The sequence below is a fragment of the Cryptomeria japonica genome, chromosome 7 (assembly GCF_030272615.1).
Source record: "Cryptomeria japonica chromosome 7, Sugi_1.0, whole genome shotgun sequence".
In the NCBI taxonomy this organism is placed as follows: domain Eukaryota; kingdom Viridiplantae; phylum Streptophyta; class Pinopsida; order Cupressales; family Cupressaceae; genus Cryptomeria; species Cryptomeria japonica.
Window position 1 is genome coordinate 275,028,174 of NC_081411.1, and position 20,165 is coordinate 275,048,338.

Consider the following 20,165-nt stretch of genomic DNA (forward strand, 5'->3'; position numbering starts at 1 on the left):
AGAGAAGGACATGGAAAATCTCGCCCCTAGAGCTTGTCTAGGTGATCCATGTAAAGGGAAAGAGTGAGAACACCGTTAGTTCCACTCAACCTCATGCATGTGTGTGCAAGTGAGGTTTGAAGAACCTCATAGGATTCTATGCTTGAGTACGCTACAACTTGTATAGAATGTATAGTACAAGTGTCAAGAAAGGTGTGATATCTCTCTTTAAGAGACTGTGCTCTGGTTCCAAGAATAATCACCCTGCATAAAAGAAAAGTGGCATAATCACCCCGCATAAAAGAAAAGTGACGTCATCTTGCTCTAAGAGACCATGCTCTTGTTTTGAGAATGACCCACTATACAAGAGAGAAGTGACGATATCTTTCTCTAAGAGGTTTCCCTCTGGTTCCAAGAATGTCTCATTGTATAAGAAAAGAAGAAGTGAAGACATATCGCTCTAAGAGATTGTGATTTGGTTCCCACTTTACAAAAAGTGACGACATATTTCTCTAAGAGGTTTCCCTCTGGTTCCAAGAATGTCCTACTGTACAAGAAAAGTGATGCCATCTTTCTCTAAGAGGATTCCCTCTGGTTCCAAGAATGTCTCACTGTACAATGCATGAGAGAAGTATAGTACAAAGGAGCAGTGTGGGTGCCCCCGCCTTAAGATGTCAACATAGGTTAATGTTGATATCTTAAGGAAAGCATAACAAGGATACCTACCTTCATCACAAAGAAGATATTTGCTATGCAAAAATGTCATAAATCCAAGCAAGAGAGGGAATACTCTTCAAGAAAGGATAAGATAGTTGAAAAGAGATATCTTGTTGTAAGTGTAAAGGTGATCCTTGGAGGAGAAGAGATCTTTGTTCAAAAGACATATACCCCCAAGAGGAGTTGTCTTAGACAAACATAACATCTTATAGAACAAGGAAAGGAAAGAAAAAGAATTCAATCCTTCCTCCTATTTCTTGGTGAAAAGGATTCTTGATGAGGGATGACTCACTTTTATCCCCAGAGGGATGGTTGAATTTATCATAGATGTACATTACCAAGTGTAAAATAGGTAATAGTCAAGGACTAACACCTCTTTTATAAGACAGAATCCTTGAGTGAACAACAACAATTCCACACAAGGAATGACATCACGTAATAGAACTCACACCATCCATTTAATAGGAAAAAGTGGATCCCTAGAGAAAGAGAGAGAGAAGGATCTATTGGACACAATGGATCACTGAGAGGGGGGTGAATCAGTGATTTAAACACTTTTTCTTCAACAAGAAGATACCGGTAATATATAAAACAAACTGAGTGCTAACTGGTAGCTCAAATAGTGCAAACAAGGTGTGTGAAAGGACTTTCTAAAACATTAACATAACACATGCACAAGAGTACATCATACAACATCAGATATACGAGGAAAACCCAATGTGGGAATAACCTCGGTGAGAATAGCTGATGGATTATGCTCCAATCCAGCCTCACAATAAATCTTTGATTACAAAATTTAGGGCACCAACCCAAGGAGCACCAACCCCTGATTTATGAGCACCAACTCAAAGGAGCACCAGCCCCTGCATAATTTATAGGCTACAAACTAAAGGAGCTACAACCCCTACACTAAGCTCCAACTTAGTGAAAACAATATAAAAACTCAGTTATACAAATTAAATCACTGTTGAAAAAGAAGTTTTTCAACCTTACAATATTCTGCTCTGCCGGTTTCAACCTTACTGGTTTGTATTCTCTCCACCCGCTCTGCAAATTTCCTTTACTGATAACTTTTCTAAGTCCCCTCTCAGTATGTCTTCCTCCTTCAACTCACACTCGATCACTCTTTATTAGGTACATATTTGCTGGTTTGTCTGTGTTCAATGCACACTCCACCAGTTTATTCCTTACAACGGTTTACCCTTCTTCTTCTTACTGGTCTAGACTTAAATCATAAACACTTCAAGTGTTTATCTCTTTGGCTCTTAGACAACTATTTCACACTTGCCTTCACTCTACAGCAACAACAATCACAATCTCAAGTCATCATATTTAAACTTGAGATTTCCCACCAAGATACAATTCAAACTTAGGGCGGTTAGGGTTTCCTTCACCTGACCAAATCTGCATAAAATCAGATCCAATCTACCTTGGATCAATCACCTATACTCGAGGAATGCATCTGTATGCGTTTTCCAACATCCAATGCATATTTTTTAAAGATAGCAATCTCGTCCATGATTTTCTGCCTTGAAATCTATCGACTCATTTACAGTCCAGCTGTTTCCTTCTCGAGGTCATCTTGTAGTCTAATTTCTTTGCTTTGATCTAGGCGCCAACTACTCCCTGATCTTTCTTCCTCGAGCCACATAAATATGTTATCATTTCATGATTTGTGGTTGTTTCATTAATATCGACTATCCGTTCCAACAACCATGTCGATGGAAACTTCACCGACCTCTGCATGCTTGCCACCTCAACTCCACATGGCATCACCATGGTCATACACTCAGCTCACCGACACAAGGTCGGTTTACACTTGAACATTTACCAAACACATACCAACACAAGCCTTTACCGGTGAGACCTTCTCCTCCTACTAACCAGTAGTGCATACTACACCGGTAGCACATCTTCACCTTTGATGGTCTGTGATCATTTTAACATTCTGCCTCTTCATCATAAACAGGAAGCCAATCCTCTAGACAGGTTTATACTTTACCAGTTATCAGTTAACATGCTAACACACACATGCATCTCACCTCTCACCAGTGAGGTCATTGATAGTCTCACTACCTACTTGTCTTCCACCATATCAGTTGACAAGCCTTCATGTTAATCTTCCTTATATCGGTTCAATCTTCTTCATACCAGTTTGACATACTTCTACCGGTAGCCTATAATACTGGTTGACATCAATGAAAACTCAATGCCAACAATATCCCCCTTTGGAATTGATGTCAACATTGTCTTCTTTTCCGGTTTCTCTCCCCCTTTGACAACAATGGAAAGGAACCTTATTCTGACACCAATAAACTCTCCCTTGACTTCATCTGGTTAAGACACACTCTCCCCTTGTGTCTATGCTTCATGATTCAAGAGTCATAAGATAGTAGCAATGGGTGACTCCCCCTAAATCATGCATCCTCTTATGCATTTAATTGTTGCCAGATGGTGGGACAACTCCCATCTTTTATCTCAGGTACTCAAATTGGCCCAAAGGAAGTGGCTTGGTAAATATGTCACCAATCTGCTCACCAATTGGAACATATTCAACAATGACCTCCTTGTCTGCTACCTTCTCCCTCAAGAAGTGATACTTGATTGCAATGTGTTTTGTTCTTGAGTGCATTATTGGATTCTTGGAGATGTTTATTGCACTTGAGTTATCACATCGGATTGGATTAAGTTTCGGTATCTCCACCTGTATGTCTTTCAACATCTGCTTCATCCATAAAACCTATGAACAACATGTAGCAGCTGCTATATACTCTACCTCAGCAGTAGATAATGACACTGAATCTTGCTTCTTGTTGTGCCATGATACTAACCGGTCTCCTAAATAGAAAGCACCTCCGCTTGTACTTTTCTGGTCATCTATACTTCTTGCCCAATTTGCATCCATATAAGCCTACAAAGAAAACTCTCCTTTCTTTGGATACCATAGGCCATAACTAATAGTTCCTTGTAGATACCTGAAGATTCTCCTGAATGCATTTAGGTGAGACTGTTTAGGAGCAGCTTGGAATCTTTCTACCATGCAAACAACTTGTACAATATCCGGTCTAGATGTTGTTAAATATAACAGACTACCAATCATAGACCTATATAGTGTTTTCTCAACTTCAGGTGACTCATCTAGTTTTCTCAACTTACAACCAGTAATTATGGGAGTACTTACTGGTTTGTTGTCCTCCATCTGAAATTTATTAAGCATGTCTTTCACATACTTGGTTTGGGAGATTAAAATTCCTTTCTCTTGCTATGAGATCTGCAAACCAAGAAAATAGGACAACTCACCCAGCATGGATATCTCAGAATCTGTCATCTGATCTGCAAATTCTTTGCACGTGATGTCCTTGTCTTCTTCATCTGATCTACAAATTCTTTGCACATGATGTCCTTGTCTCCACAAAAGATAATATCATCCACATATACAACAACTATAATCATGTGATCTCCATTTACCTTGACATACAAGTTGTTGTCTGCATTCTCTTTCCAGAATCCTTGCTCCTTCAAGTATTTGTCTAACTAGGAATACCATGCTCTGGGAGCTTGCTTCAAACCATATAGGGCTTTCTTCAACCTGCATACAAAACTCTCATCTTCATGCAACAAGTACCCTTTTGGTTGTTCCATATACACCTCTTCTTCAAGATTTCCATTTAGAAAAGCAGATTTTACATCCATCTGATACACTTTATATCCCTTGTAGGCTGAGAAAGCTAAAAACATTCTTATTGCCTCTAGCCTAGCAACTAGTGCAAAGGTTTCTTCAAAATCAATACCTTCCACTTGAGCATACCCTTTGCAAACTAACTTTGCTTTATGTTGGACTATCTTACCTTCTTCATTCATCTTGTTCTGGCAGACCCATTTGGTACCTATGACATTCTTGTCTGTTGGTCTAAGAACAAGTTCCCAAGTCTGATTTTTCTCAATTTGTCTCAATTCTTCATCCATGGCATCTACCCACTTCTCACTTTTGCTAGCATTATCAACAATTTTGGGCTCTACTTTTGTCATGAGGCAGAAATTTACCTGTTCACTTTCCCTGGCTAATCTCATTTTGGTCTGCACACCTTCATTCCTATCTCCTATGATCTGTTCTTCCAGATGATTCTTCTGCACATACCAATTGGGGATATTGTTTGGTGCATCTTATACCGATCCATTGTCAGATTGTTCTTCATATTCAATATCTGGTTCATCAATGTAAGATGTTGGTGTAGATTTTCCTCTATGTGAATCTTCATCTATTCTCACATTTACACTCTCAACCACCCTTCTCAATCTCTTGTTGTAGCATTTGTAGGCTTTAATGTTAGTTGAGTATCCCAAGAATATTCCTTCATCACTCCAGGAATCAAAACTTCCTAATCCATCAACATCTCTCTTGATGAAACACTTACTTCCAAACACTTAGAAGTGCTCGAGTGATGGTTTCCTTTCATTTCATAACTCATAACGAGTCATTTTGTTGTTCACTCTTAACTGTACCTAGTTTAATGTGTAGAATGCAGTATGAATTTCTTCCTTCCAGTATATATCCAGTATGTTGGCCTCATTCAACATTGTCCTAGCCATCTCCTTCACTATCCTATTTTTCCTCTCTACAACCCCATTTTGTTGAGGTGTCCTTGCAGCTGAATACCATCTTCGGATCCCATGTCTCTCATAGTAGTTAACAAACTTATTGGAGGAAAATTCTCCACCCCGGTATGATCTTAATCATTTTACCCAGTATCCACTTTCATTTTCTACCATCTTCCTGAAAATCTTGAATCTCTCAAATGCTTGTGACTTATCATGCAGGAAGGTTACCCAAGTCATTCTTGAGTAATCATCTACGAACAACATGAAATACCTTTCTCTGGTCATTGCTCTTAACCTTGTTGGCCCACATAAGTCTATATGCATTAACTCCAAAGATCTTGAGGTGTTATATTCCTTTGTTTTAAAGTTGACCTTTGCTTGCTTACCTCTGACACATTCATCATAGAATGTGCTTGCTGGTTTTATGATCTGAGGTATGTTTCTCACATACCGGTTCTTGCTTATTTTAACAAAATTATCAAAATTCACATGGCCTAATCTCTGTTGCCATAACCGACTTTCATCAACCTGTCCCATCATGCATTGGAACTCATAGCATTCCTTCAGATTGTAGACATTACCCTTTGTTCTCTTTCCTTCTGCTACAACCTGACCAGCACTCTGCTTTCTTATTTAGCAATCGGTAGAGTCAAATGAAAACTTGTACCCTTTGTCGTACATATGACTTACTCTCAGTAGGTTATACTTCAGTCCTTCCACATAGTACACATCATGAGCCTTGAGCTTGCCATCAATATTTAGTGTACCTCGGCCTCTGATCTTGATGGAGGAGTTGTCACCAAAATGGACTGAACCACCATTCCAACCATCAAGCTTGATGAAATTTTTCTTATCTTCGGTCATGTGATTTGAGCAGCCACTATCAACTACCCATAAATTCCTCCTTTCAGCATGTAGAGAAGTCTGCACAATTAGGCTGGACTTTGTCTTGTTTTTCTCCTTCTCTACCCAAACCAGGTTCTCTTCATTCTTTTCCTCTTCTGTCACTTTGTGCTCCAGTTTTGTCTCTAACTTCTCATCTGGTACTGTTTTATTTTTCTTGTTGGCTCTCAGCTTACAATACCTTGCTATGTGACCAAAATTTTGACACTTATAACTATTACCAAATTTTTGCACATGCTAAATTTGGTGGCCTAATGAGGCCTTGCTTTCATTCATATTGAAAAAGTGTCAAACAAATAAGCAAATATCAGGTCAAATCATCAACAAGAAATCATATATGTACTTTTTTTTAACTTGTTTGCTTCATGTGCAGATACAGGAAAAGTAAAATACAGCATGTGGGTTAAAATGTGGCTCCCACAAGGGTTGAGCCCAACATGCTGATGGAGATGGGTGTTACAAAGATAAATAGATCACAGAGATATTCATGCTCCATTGCACTTTCAAGAAAGGCATGGCTATTAAAACCTTCAAGAAAATTTATTTGGCAAGTGTATCGCCAAATCCCCTACGTGGATGATGGAAGGTAAAAGAAACTTCAAAACAAATGCAATTGGCCTATGTAAGGCATTTTTTTATCTAGGCGCCAAGTTGGGTTTACAAAAGAAATGAACTTTCAAGGGAAATCATTTATCCCACATTGGCAGTGCAGAGGGAGTTTATCGCATTTAAATATAAGAACACATATAACTATGGTGTCAAAGCTTAAGGGCGTTTGGCAAGAAGTGGCTCATGGCCGAGCGGACCTCGCATGCACGCACATCTCAAGGCATCCAAATTTTGTAGTAGGCTAGTGAGAAGAAATTAAAGGTCGAGCAAGTCAGGAAGATCAGACGGTGATCACAGATGATCCGACGGTGGTCGCTATACCACAACATAAAGGTGCGCGACAGTTATTCCTTGTGACATGGCGACAAACCACTAGTGGTGGAATATGGCCGATAGTTAATGCAAGCAATTAAGGCAGACGGTTATGGAGAGCTTCATTCTGACGGTTAGTGAGGCCATGCTAAGGTGTCAGGACAGGGACCCCAAAGCCAATCAAGGAGTGCCACGTGGTGGAGCAGAGGGTATAAGACCAAGGACAGGTGGCAGATAGGTGGTGCCTACATGGTGGCCAGCTGGATGCGCAGACAAACCAAAGAGTGACTTATCGAACAGACCTTGGCTGCAATGGATCTGTAAAAGGATTCACCAAAAATATCAGTTCCATCGACATAATGTACATCGAACAAATTAGAGCTGGTCTCGTTGATAAAAATAAAAAGTATCGATGAAACTTTTGTATCGATGAGACATGTGAACAACTCACCAAGGGAGGAAGTTTGGCAAAAATAATAATATCGAACAAGTTAACAGAACCAAAGACACATGGCAGGTCTAGGTGGTAGGATGGGTGGATCCACGGGCGAACCAGTGGCTAACATGTGGTGACATGCGACAGAAGGGAGAAGATCAACTAAGGTAAAGGCCAGGCAGATCAAGGAAAATCGGATGGTGCTGCGAAAGATCCAATGGTTGTCACTATACTTGTGATGGAAAGAGGCTCGCCAGCTATTCCCCACAACTTGGTGACAAAGCACGTGCGGAAAAGGGTGAGTGCCCAGGTGAGATAAGGGTCACGCAAGTCTGAGAAGATCCAACGGCTGTCGCTATACCGTGAGATGAAGATGCTTGATAGTTATCCCCTGCGACATAGCGACTGGCGAGATGGTAGTTGAGGTAGCATCCAAGTGGGCTCAGAATGAATCAGGATGTGCCATGTGGCAGAGTGTAGAAGAAGAACCAAGGCGAGCCCAGGAAGAGGTGGGTCCAGTCTAAAGTGCTAAGGTGAAGAGGTGATCTAGTGGCTAGAAAGGTAGCATCTAGGTGGACTTAGATTGAAATGAGGAGAAGTCATTAGCTAGTTTGGGGTCTGATTTAAGCTTGAGAGAAAGTTTGCATGAGTTTTTCTCATGATTTTGAGCCTATTTTGGTGGCTTTTTATTTCTTTTCGAGGATCAGTTTTCAGAAAATATATTTTCAATGGGAGTTCATCTTGAGTCATTCTGGAGTCATCTTTCCTCTACTTTTTGGAAGGTTTTTGTATAAAGTGAAAAAGTTTTATCTTTCTTCATGAGTTCCTAATCATTCTCTTGCTGGTTTTAGCAGAGAATATATTCTTGTAGCTCTGTGCAGTTTTATGACAGAATATTGAATAAAATTATCACCTTATGCCTTATATTTTTGGAGTTCATTTTCTTATTCATGATTGAGAGCTAGTTTATTGTGTTATTGTCTAGATAACCTTTAAATTTTCTGTCTCATTTGTAAGTCACAAGTTGTGCATTGTGATAAATTGGTTCATTTGGTTGATTGTGAAAGTTTTTCTTTCCTTTCAATTTCTTGAAGTTTAAATCCTTTGCATGAAATATTTATGTGCTATGAACCCGAAGTTTATTTGTGCAGATTGGTATTTTTAGGAGTGTATTTTTGTCATTTTGAGATATCATATTGATGCTTCACCTTAGTTTAGCATTTGCATAGTCATTCTATTTTAATTTTTAGTTTTCCTATCCCTTTTCTTGGTAAATAATTTAGAGTTATTCATAGTGAACCAACCCTTCATCTAGAGGTTAATTCTCACTATAGGCAACCCACAGGCCTGAGAATTATCCCATGTGTCACCAAGTTGCTTGAGCTTTCAACTTGTGCATTACGGGTGCAATTTGAGTGACAACAATTTTTGGCACGCCCGGTGGGACCCGTTTGAGCTATCTTGGTTCAACAAATATTCACTCTTGCTGCTTTTAGTGTGAGGAGCAGCAATTCCATCCTTCAAAGGCAACAATTTTCATACCTGGCGACTCATTTTCTTGGTTTCTATACAGATTCAGTGATATTTTGTAGCTTATGAGAAAGATTCAAACTAGATCAAGTAAAGATCCTATTGAGAATTCTCATCTATCACCACCAAAAAGAGTTAAAGAGGCAACAAAGAAGGTTTCAAATCCATCAAACCCTTCTAATTCATCAGTTCTAGATTTGTCTACTCCTCCCATTGTTCAGCCCCTAGTTACAACCTACAATAATCATTTGTTTTCAAACTCCTCATCTCAAGCACAAATAAATCCACCTATTATCCCAATGGCTCTGCCAAGAGCTCAGCCTTTTGTACCTTTCAATCAAGGCAACCCTTTTAATCTTACTCATTATGATGATATTCCTGTAGCAGCATTGAAAAGCCTACCTTTTTTCACAGGAGAAGATCAGACCACTCCCATCGAACATATAAGGGATGTAGCTTCGTTGTGTGGTGTACATCATATCACACAAGAGAATGTTGCAATCATACTCTAGGCTGCCTCATTTAAAGGGAAAGCGCTTTAGTGGCTCAGAGAACTACCTATAAAATCAATTGATACCTGGGATTAGTTGGGTGATAGATTAAATTCATAGTTTGAGGACAAATCTGACCATTGTTCACTATTAGAACCGTTGAGTACCATAAAGAGATCCCCTCAAGAGCAAATGACTGACTTCAATTTTCGTTTCTAGATGACTTGGAGCAGAATCCTTGTCATGGTAAGGCCTACTCCTGCGCATGCATTTCTATCTTATCTTAGGGCCCTTAATAGTGACATTTCAGTCATGATTTAGTCTATGGGTGCAAATATTCTACCAATTGCATTTGATATTGCTATTAGAGTAGAAAATTGCCTAATTCAAGCTTGTAAAATAGCCCCTAGGCCCCCAATGCCCATATTTCTAGAAATACAGCCTATTGTACCTCTTTTAGAGCCTCCTCTAGTCGTTGTTCCACCTTTACCAGCATTGAATTATCAAGTGGTAGCCCAAGCAAATACTATCACGCTCCCAAATCAAGAATTTCCAGAGTTTAAAAATCAAATGAAAACCATGTTCCAAGGCTTTGGTAACAAAATGACCAATATTGAGAAGCAAGTTTCCCAAAACACCAAGCCTTATCAAGCCCCTTATCAGAACAACCAGCGGAATAGGCCTCCTTATCAAGCTGACCCTCAGGGTCAAAGAAGAAATTATAACCAAAGATCCAATATACCTTACAATCCCAACACTACCAGCATATCCAGAGATATCGCCCCAACTCAAAACAACATAGCATCGGATTATGATTGGTGTTATCCTTGCAACCAAACTCATTGTTGGTATTTTGATGATGTTTTTATTGTCATTGATGGACACACACTTACTTGATGTATGAGTTATGCTCAACCGGTAGTTGTTCCAACCAGTATTGTATGTCATTAAAAGTGTAGTCTTTAGACTATCGACATTTTGTAGAAGATGGCTTACCGGTCACAGATTGACTGAAGACCCCAAGCGATATGAACACTCCAAGCGGTGCAAGGATCTCAAGTGGAACGAAGGACCTGAGCGACAGTGAATTTTTTAGCAGAACACTACGATTTTCCAGTCTTCATTTTTGACAACTGATAATCGGTATATTGTATTAACTCATATATCTATGATGAGTTACCAACTGGTATTATTGTAATGTGTAATGAGTTATCATCCACCGACACTTTGACAATGTTTTTGTGTCATGTTACCAAATGTGTCTAAATGCACTGTACCTAGGAACTTGTAGTCTAATCTTATTGGACTGACAATAAAATCAAATTCCTTTATAAGGACATCATGTCTAAGTTTTGGATGTGACATAAAAAAAAAGGTTATTATGTGCGATCATAAAAGAGAAGGTTAGGTCTATGTGAAGAGATAGAGTGTGCAGATATAGAAGACTGGAGTAATGCTGAAATGCATTAACAAGGAACTGTCAAGGATATAATTAAGCATACTGTGCTATTATCTAGATCATTCACGTGTTGATTGCTCACATCTTTGACAAGTCTAAAGCCCTCAACCAGATAGGCTCAGCAAAGCCTTTGTAATTCCTCTAACAAGGTGGTTCACAACGGCGGATCTTAAATCCTCTAACTGGTAGTCTTTAATAGGACTTATCTCCTAATAGAGATCTAGATTCCTAACAGGATCTGTTCTAGTGAAGAATATTGTATGACCTTAACTAGTCTGACCTTAACCGGTCTGGTTACTATTCTGTAGATAGTTACTTGTGAGTTCCTGCTCACCGTAGTTTTTCCCATTTGGGTTTCCACATCAAATATCTTGTGTTATGGTGATTGTGATTTTGTGGGTGAATTCTTTGTTTGCTATTTGGTTTGCATTTATCTTAACCGGTTTATTAGTGAATCTGTTGCACCGGTTATCTACTAAACTATTTAAGAGTTTGCTTACAGTATTTTTTGGCATACTAATTCACCCCCAATCTTCGTATTCATCAATTGGTATCAGAGCCAACCTTTCTATAAGTCTAACCTCTTGGAAGGAGATATGGGGGAATACAGTGTGAGGGAACTTACTCATCGTCTCACTCAAACTAAGAGAGCCTATGATGAAGTCAAAGTCAAGTATAAAGCCTCTTTGGCCAAGAGAAGAGAGCATGTTGAGAAACTAATGGAACTTACTAAAAATAGCTCTTCTGACGAAGCAGACATGGATGCCCTAGTTGAAGAAGTTGAAAAACTGAATGAATCAAAAGCCAACTTGAGAAGGGAGTTGGAAGGACTTACTATCAAAATGTGTTAGGATCTTGATAACAGGAGGAAAGATGAAGATCTGGTAAATGACAAAGATCATGAGATCTCCAAGCTAAAGCAAGAAATCAGTACCCTTACCGCTCATCTCTAGGAGAATAAAGTGGAAAAGGAAGAAATGTAAGGTGAACTAAACATGGCTATTTCTAAGAATGCAACCTTGATGGAATCCAATGCTACTATTTCCAAAGAACTTACTGAGTCAAAGGAGATACTTGCCAAATTCAATCAGAGTACTGCTAAGCTAGAGCAAAAGATAAAATCGACAAAGCCAACAAAGGATACCGCTGGACTTGGTTTCTCTGGGTATGAGGAAGGTGAGACCTCTGTAACAAAAGCTAAAGCATCAAAGAAGCAACCGACATCCAAGGGTAAAGGTAAGAAAGAATTTAAACCTATTTGATTTAATTGTCTCAAAGAGGGACATACTGCCAATGTGTGTAGAAGCAAGGCCTAAACAATTTTCCTTATTTTCAAAACAATGTGCCTAGATCCAATAGATTCAATGGAAACTGTTATGCATGCAACAAGTTTGGGCATAGAGCATTTGAATGCAGATCGGTTTTGCACAATACTGGGAGATATCCTCCAAGGACTCAAGGAGTTATCCCTGAACTTTCTATGAACTAGAATCTCAACCGGTACAATAACAATGACCATCGGTCAGTCGGTTATCAAGCGGAAATTAGTTGGAGAGCAACTTGTTTGATTTGTTGTGGTAGTGGTCATACTGCTACAACATGCAAAAGGAAGAATGGAACTATGAATGAAGGACAATGGAGAACACCTGGAATGATATGCTATCATTGCAACAAACCGAGTCACACCGCCAGAACTTGTAGACCGAGAAAGAACCTATTAGGTGATATACTGATCACTCTAGAAGGGAAGATTGATGTTGAAATCGTTCAAGTGGAAATGAATAAAACTTGGAAAAAGAAATCAGAAGAAGAGTCACAGGATGAACTTGTTTCTGCACCTAGTGTGGAAGTCTTTGAACCGGCAAACTAAGTGTCAGAAAAGCTAGGGGGAACACATCGGTGAAATATTTCGAACCCTTGGTTTATATCGGTAAAGACCTTTATCGGTATATGTTACCTGTCAATCAATAGAAGATCTGAAGTGGTAAAAGGCAAAATTAGGGTTTGAACCCTAGTGGCGATGCATTTATTATGGTAGGTGAGAGTTTGTTTAAAAGGGATTTTCATCATCATTTTTACTTATCTATTTTTGAAAGAAGAATTTTCAAGAGCAGAGCAACCAGAGCGATTTGTTTAGCATTTGAAGAAATCTTGCAATCATTTTCAAGCAATCAGTCAAGAACACTAAGTGGTGAACTAGCGACCAAAGTGGTGTATTGTGCATGATATTGGCAAAACCTAAATTTTGGATTGTGAAAGTATTTTTCAAAATTCATTCTTATCATTTGGTTATGGATTCTGCATCGGACTCTAGTTTTAGTGCACTCGTAGATACACCTGAGTTTCTTCAGAAGAAAATGAGATACAATGCCCTATCTCAAATTCCTGCCAGAGTTATTGTCGAGGGAGATATTTTAGGGTATATAGACTATAAGATGGAAGACCTAGGATCCCTAGTAATTCACTCTTTGCTAAGTTTGTTCTATGGAGATGACAAGAAGATTAAACCATAGTATAGCATCCTTGAGAAAATGAAACTGCATAATGCGGTATACTTTCTGGAAGAATTCTCAAAATAATATATTCGCATTATCCTTAGCTGAGTGCATGGTGACAAGATGTACCTCAAGCAAACCCATGACATCACACCGAAAGCAATTCTTGCCATCACCAGATTCTGCAATGTTGGAGAAGTACCAGTTCTACAGAAGGTCAACAAAACTAAAATGACAAAGCTCACCAGTTTTGTGAGTGACCAACAGGCAATGACCATCAACACCATTAAAGATGATTTGGTGAGATATGCTTGCATGGTGATTGGTTACAGGATATTTTATGTCGGCAGAATGAATTTTGTCCCTACTGCTATGGTAAATGCTACTTACAGGATGATTAAGAACAATACTGAATATGACCTATGTACCTATTTAAGGAAGCAATTGTTGGAGAATCTGAAGTCCATCACACAAGACAAATCACTAAGGTTCAAGTTTGGCCAACTTCTAGTTGGTCTATTCTTCTATTTTCAAGGCTATTTCCCTGGAGTAGGTGATGTTCAATGGTCTAGTGACCTACCAGTTTCTAGACAGATTAAGGAGAGTCTACAGGCAGTGGGAACTGCATATCTTGAATTTCTAAATAAGTATTTTGACGAATTCAAATGAAAGATGAACCAGAGAATGAAGATATCTGGTGATATAGTAAAGAAGTATGAAGATGACATCTGCTTCACAATAAGGACAAATCATTGCATGATGGAAGTGGTGGAATCCAGAAAGGAAGTAGTCGACCCTATGGGGTATGAAGTGGTGAATGACATATTGATCGGGTATGCCTTTACGCTACTTGCCTCACCACTGGATTCCAAGAAGAAAAGAACTGGTACCTACTTGGAGAGGGTCACACCGATTGAGGAACTGAAGCAGAAAAAGAGCAAAGTAGTGCCATCGATATCTGCATCGATTACATCTACCAGTCTAAAAGTGACCAAGTGGTTACCAGCCAAAAAGAAACCTAAGATTATTCCAGCAAAAGTATTCGAGAGGAAGTGGAGATCCAGGACTCACTCACCAGAGTCAGAAGACACTGAACCAGAGATTGAAATAAAGAAGTCAAGGCAATCAAGCAAGAAGTCTAAGTCTACCAGTAATGTACCAGCAACTTCTGCATTGGTAAATATAGATATTACTTCTTATAAACCAATGACACATTGTCAGAGGACAATAAAGAATATTAGGAGGAAAGTGCTTGATGACTTAAAGGAATATTTTGATGACTTTAATGATAGTGAGAAAGAGGATGTAGAACAAAAGGTCATTAAATATTTATGTATTAATGATTGGTCACCTTCTAAGATTAAATCCGTTACTCCAAATTCTTTGTATGATTCTTTGGATAATAAATGGTGCATTGCCATTGAAAGAGAACAAGAGATCAGGGAGAAATTTTTTGCACGATACTTTCCTAATGCTTCAAATTCTGAGTTATTTGAAATTGTTGATAAGTACAAAGGCTTTTTCTTTATGAGAAGGAGGCGACTCAGGATACTAGAAGGTAAAACCTCTGAAGTAGAAAAAGAGACACATATACAGGTTAAAGCTACTGTTGAAATGCACCGAGTATCTGAAACCAATAGGCAGGCTGATCAAGAACTTGACCTATCCTCAGGCAAACCAGATGAGGTATTTGGCAATCAAGGTGAGAGAGTGACAAAAAAAAATGATCCTATTGATGTTGATGCATTAGATAATGAGGATGCTACTCCAGACAAAGAAACAACTGAGAAAGAGAAACAAGACAAAGAGAAAGTGGAGAAAGAACAAGAAGAAAAAGCAAGGCAAGACAAAGAAGATAAGAGAAAAGAAGAAGAGAAGAGGAAAGAAGAAGATAAGAGAAAAGAAGAAGAAAAGAGGAAGGAAGAAGAAAGGAAGTAGGAGGAAGAGAAGAGAAAGAAGGAAGAGGATGAGAAGAAGAAAGAAGTGGAGAAGAAACAAGAAGAGGAGAAAAAGAAAGAAGAAGAGAAGAAGAAAGAAGAAGAAAAGAAAAGAGTAGAAGAGGAGAAAGAAGCAGAGAAGAGAAAACAAGTAGGGACCAAGGCCAAAGAAGGAGGATAGACTCCTAAGGCAACCGGTGATCAAACCACATAGGCTTATTCCACCAATCCTATTGATCTAACTCTTGCATGTTTGACTCAATCAACAGATGAGTCTGAGCTGCTACGAAGCATTAAACTTGCATAGGAGAGACTAGCAGAATTGTGGAAGAAGAAAGAACAGGATGTCATACAATTTGCTATTGACACCCTTACCAGTCTAATTCTTGGTACTAACCTCCCCAGTACCGAATCCTCTCTATCCAAGCTCAAGGTTCTTTATACCATAGTGGAGGATTAGGTACAATGCTTGGAGGATGTTGCTCAAGCAACTGCAAGTAAGAACCATGAAAAGGCACTCAATATTTCCTTAGTCAAGCAAATGAATGAACGCAGGACATAACTATTGAAGCAGAAGGATGATATCAGTGTTGCTATGGGTGAGGGTAAATTACTTTTGAGTAAAATCTGCCAACCCCATCTGTTTTGTGAAGATGTGCTCAAACAAAAAGCTCAACTCCAATCGGAGTTACAAGAATACATCTGCAACTTCAAGATGCCCTATGATTTATTCATTGTCTATGGACAAACTGTTCATCATTTTCAGCATCAGACTACCAAGATGGACTTAAAAATCAACAACCAGACTCAAGATCTATAGGAGCTTCAACTGCTCCTATTGAAGCTCCTATTGCCACAACTGTAGGTTCTTCAGAGATGTTTTCTCAACTTGGAAGCTATCATGGTAGCTCAAGAGATGAGTACCATCGATGCAATGGAAGAACTGGTATTTTATATGAAGACTGAAAGTGAGATTGCTACCTCACTACTTGAGTCATGGACATTGGACATGAAGACTTTTGTGCAGAACTTTAAATCTATTTTTGAGAAATTTCATTCCTTATTGTCATGAACATCTACTCCATTTTTATTTTATAAAAGGGACACTTTGCATTACTTTGTCATTTTTGGCAAACGGGGAGTAGTGTACATAAAATTTTTGGTGAATGTTACCATTTTATGTACTTGTAATTTTTGCAAAGGGAGTAGTATATATGCTTAGGGGGAGTAATTTGATTATGGCATCATTTTTTTTGTAAAAGCACTTAGATGTCAAAATTTTCCTAAGTGTTGCCATTAATGCCAAAGGGGGAGATTGTTGGTATTTTGATAATGTTTTGATTGTCATTGATGGATACACACTTACTTGATGTATGAGTTATTCTCAACCGGTAGTTGTTCCAATAGATATTGTATGTCATTAAAACTGTAGTCTTTAGACTATCGGTATTTTGCAGAAGATGGCTTACCGGTCATAGATTGACTGAAGACCCCAAGCAGTACGAAGACCCGAAGCGGTACGAGGATCTCAAGCAGAACGAAGGACCCGAGCGGCAGTCAATTTTTGAACAGAACACTACGATTTTCCAGTCTTCATTTTTGACAACTGGTAATCAGTATATTGTATTAACCAATATATATCTGTGATGAGTTACCAATCAGTATTATTGTAATGTGTGATGAGTTATCATCCTCTGACACTTTGACAGTGTTTTTGTGCCATGTTACCAAATGTGTCTAGATGCACTGTACCTAGGAACTTGTATTCTAATCTTATTGGACTGACAATGAAATGCGATTCCTTTATAAGGACATTGTGTCTAAGTTTTGAATGTAACACAAAAAAGAAAAGGTTATTATGTGCGATCATAAAAGAGAAGGTTAGGTCTGTGTGAAGAGATAGAGTGTGCAGATATAGAAGACTAAAGTAATGCTGAAATGCATTGACAAGGATCTGTCAAGGATCTAATTAAGCATACTGTGCTATTATCTAGTTCATTCACTTGTTGATTACTCACATCTTTGACAAGTCTAAATCCCTCAACTGGGTAGGCTCAGCAAAGCCTTTGTAAATCCTCTAACAAGGTGGTTCACAACTATGGATCTTAAATCCTCTAATGGGTAGTCTTTAACAAGACTTATCTCCTAACAGAGATCTAGATTCCTAACAGGATCTGTTCTGGTGAAGAACATTGTATGACCTTAACCAGTCTGGTTACTATTCTGCAGATAGTTACTTATGAGTTCCTGCTCACCGTGGTTTTTCCCATGTGGGTTTCCACGTTAAATATCTTGTGTTATGGTGATTGTGCTTTTGTGGGTGAATGCTTTGTTTGCTATTTGGTTTGCATTTATCTTAACCGGTTTATTAGTGAATTTGCTGCACCGGTTATCTACTGAAATGTTTAAGAGTTTGCTTACAGTATTTTTTGGTATAATAATTCACCCCCCCTCTTAGTATTCATCACTCATAATCAGACCACTTGTTTGAATGGTATGCTACATCAAACACTCATGGTTCAAAATAATGTTGTTGTCGTAGAAGATAGTACTCATGGAACTCATGATCAACAAGTTTCTCATTCTGAACAAGGCCTAGATGTCACCTTGGTGAATTGGCAAGGTGAAGAATTTTGTGGAGTGAATCAACCACAAGCTCAGAATTAGTTCTACACTTCTATTGCAGCCAATACACGATCCAAAAAGAGAGCCATTGATATAGGACAACAAGTTGATAAAGGCATCAATCAAGCTTCTATAAGCCAACAAGCACCACTTGGACCTCAACCTACTCCAAATACACAAATCCTACCAAAAGGGAAACCAATGGTCAACAAGGATCAGCCAAGAGGTCAATTACAAACAGCACAAGTTTAAGAGGATGCTTCTATTAAAAGAGGACAACAAAAGGTTAGTACAAGTTCATTTAATATTTTGGATCAACTAAAAAAGATGCATGTTAGTGTCTCAATGTGGGATTCCTTAGCTCTTCTAGGGCAAAAGGATTCGCTTAAAAATGCCTTGTCTAACATCTATTTGTTACAAGAGATTCCTAATGAGCAACCCAAAGTAGTCTTATCCTATGTCCCTCAAGAAAAGAAGGACGAACAAAAAACTTAGAAGGTTAAACCCCCTCCTTTTTATCTGACTTTAATCATAGGTCAACACCTAGTGCATAATTGTATGATTGATTCAGGTGCAAGTAGTTCTGTCATGCCAAAGAAGATAGTTTATAAGCTGGGTTTGACATATTAGCCTCTTTCAAAAGGGGTAGTCCAGCTAGATGGGACAACAGTAAACATAGTAGGTGTGATTAAAAATTTGGATCTCATATTGCATGCATGCCCAAACTTCTCAATTACACTAGATGTCTACATCATAGATCTTCCACCTCACTTTGCTTTATGCTTGTCCAGAGATTTCACAACCAACTTGGGTGGGTATTTGTCTTCTGATTGGTCACATATATTTTTCAGAACAAGATATGGTACCAAAGTGACCATAAAATCAGAATTGTTAGCTAATGATCATATAGAACCATACATCCCAAGTGTTGTTAATCCAAATTTGTCTATACAAGAACCTAATGAACAACCTAATATCCCAAATCCAAACACCCCAATAGAAGGGATACCTGATGTAGTATTAGATGAATGGGCAGTAGAGAATGATGAGGAAGATCCATTCAAGCATATGGAAGAATTAGAGAAAGGTGTCTACATGATCCATGAAGAAGGTGTCGCTGCCCCTAATCTTGAAAAGGGTGACAATCAATTGTCCAATCATCAGGGTGAACAATAGAACAATGAATTGTGGAAACTCTATTTTGATGGCTCAAGGAGAAAGGTTGGTTCCGAAGGTGGTGTTATGTTAATATCTTCTGAAGGTAAGAAATAATTTTCAGCCTTTAGATTTTCTTTTAGCTGTACTAATAATACAACTTAATATGAGTCACTTGCACATGGATTGGAGTGGGATAGAAAAAGAAATGTAAAGTGTTTACAAGTATTTGGGGATAGTGAGCTAGTGGTAAATCAAGTAAGAGGTGTCAATGTGACTAAAAATGATGTCCTTAAAATGTATAAGCATAGGATATGGAACTTAATTGAAGAATTTGATGCTTCTAATCTGTTGCCCATGCCTAGAAATCAGAATAAGGAAGCAGATAAGTTGGCTACCTTGGGTGCTCAATTTGACATAATAGATAAGGTAAAAAATATTGAAAGACAACAGTATGTCAAAGTGGTTGTTAGGCCTTCAATTCTAGACAATAGTGTCAATTGGCAAGTCTTTGATTCAAATGAACAAATTATTAATTTTCTTATTGAAGAGGCTGAATTTGCAGCTAGTAATCAGCATAAATTTGTAAAGCAATATGAAAATAAAATTCTTCAATTGAAAAGTAATAAGCTGCCAAAGGGATTGGTAACCCTTGAGTCAATATTTAACACTAATGATCAAGTTAGAAAGGAAAAGGGCAGCATGCTAGTTAAAGAGGAGCACTACGAACCTATTGAGATCTTTAGAGATAAGTTATTAAAGCTTGGAAAGGTATGTACAATGGAAGAGAAACAAGCATTTGTTTTGCTTTGTCAAGAGTTTAATGACGTGTTTGCATGGCAGTATGAAGATTTGAAGGGATTTAACCCCGCATTAGCCCAACACACCATAGAGTTGGAAGCTGATGCCAAGCCTGTG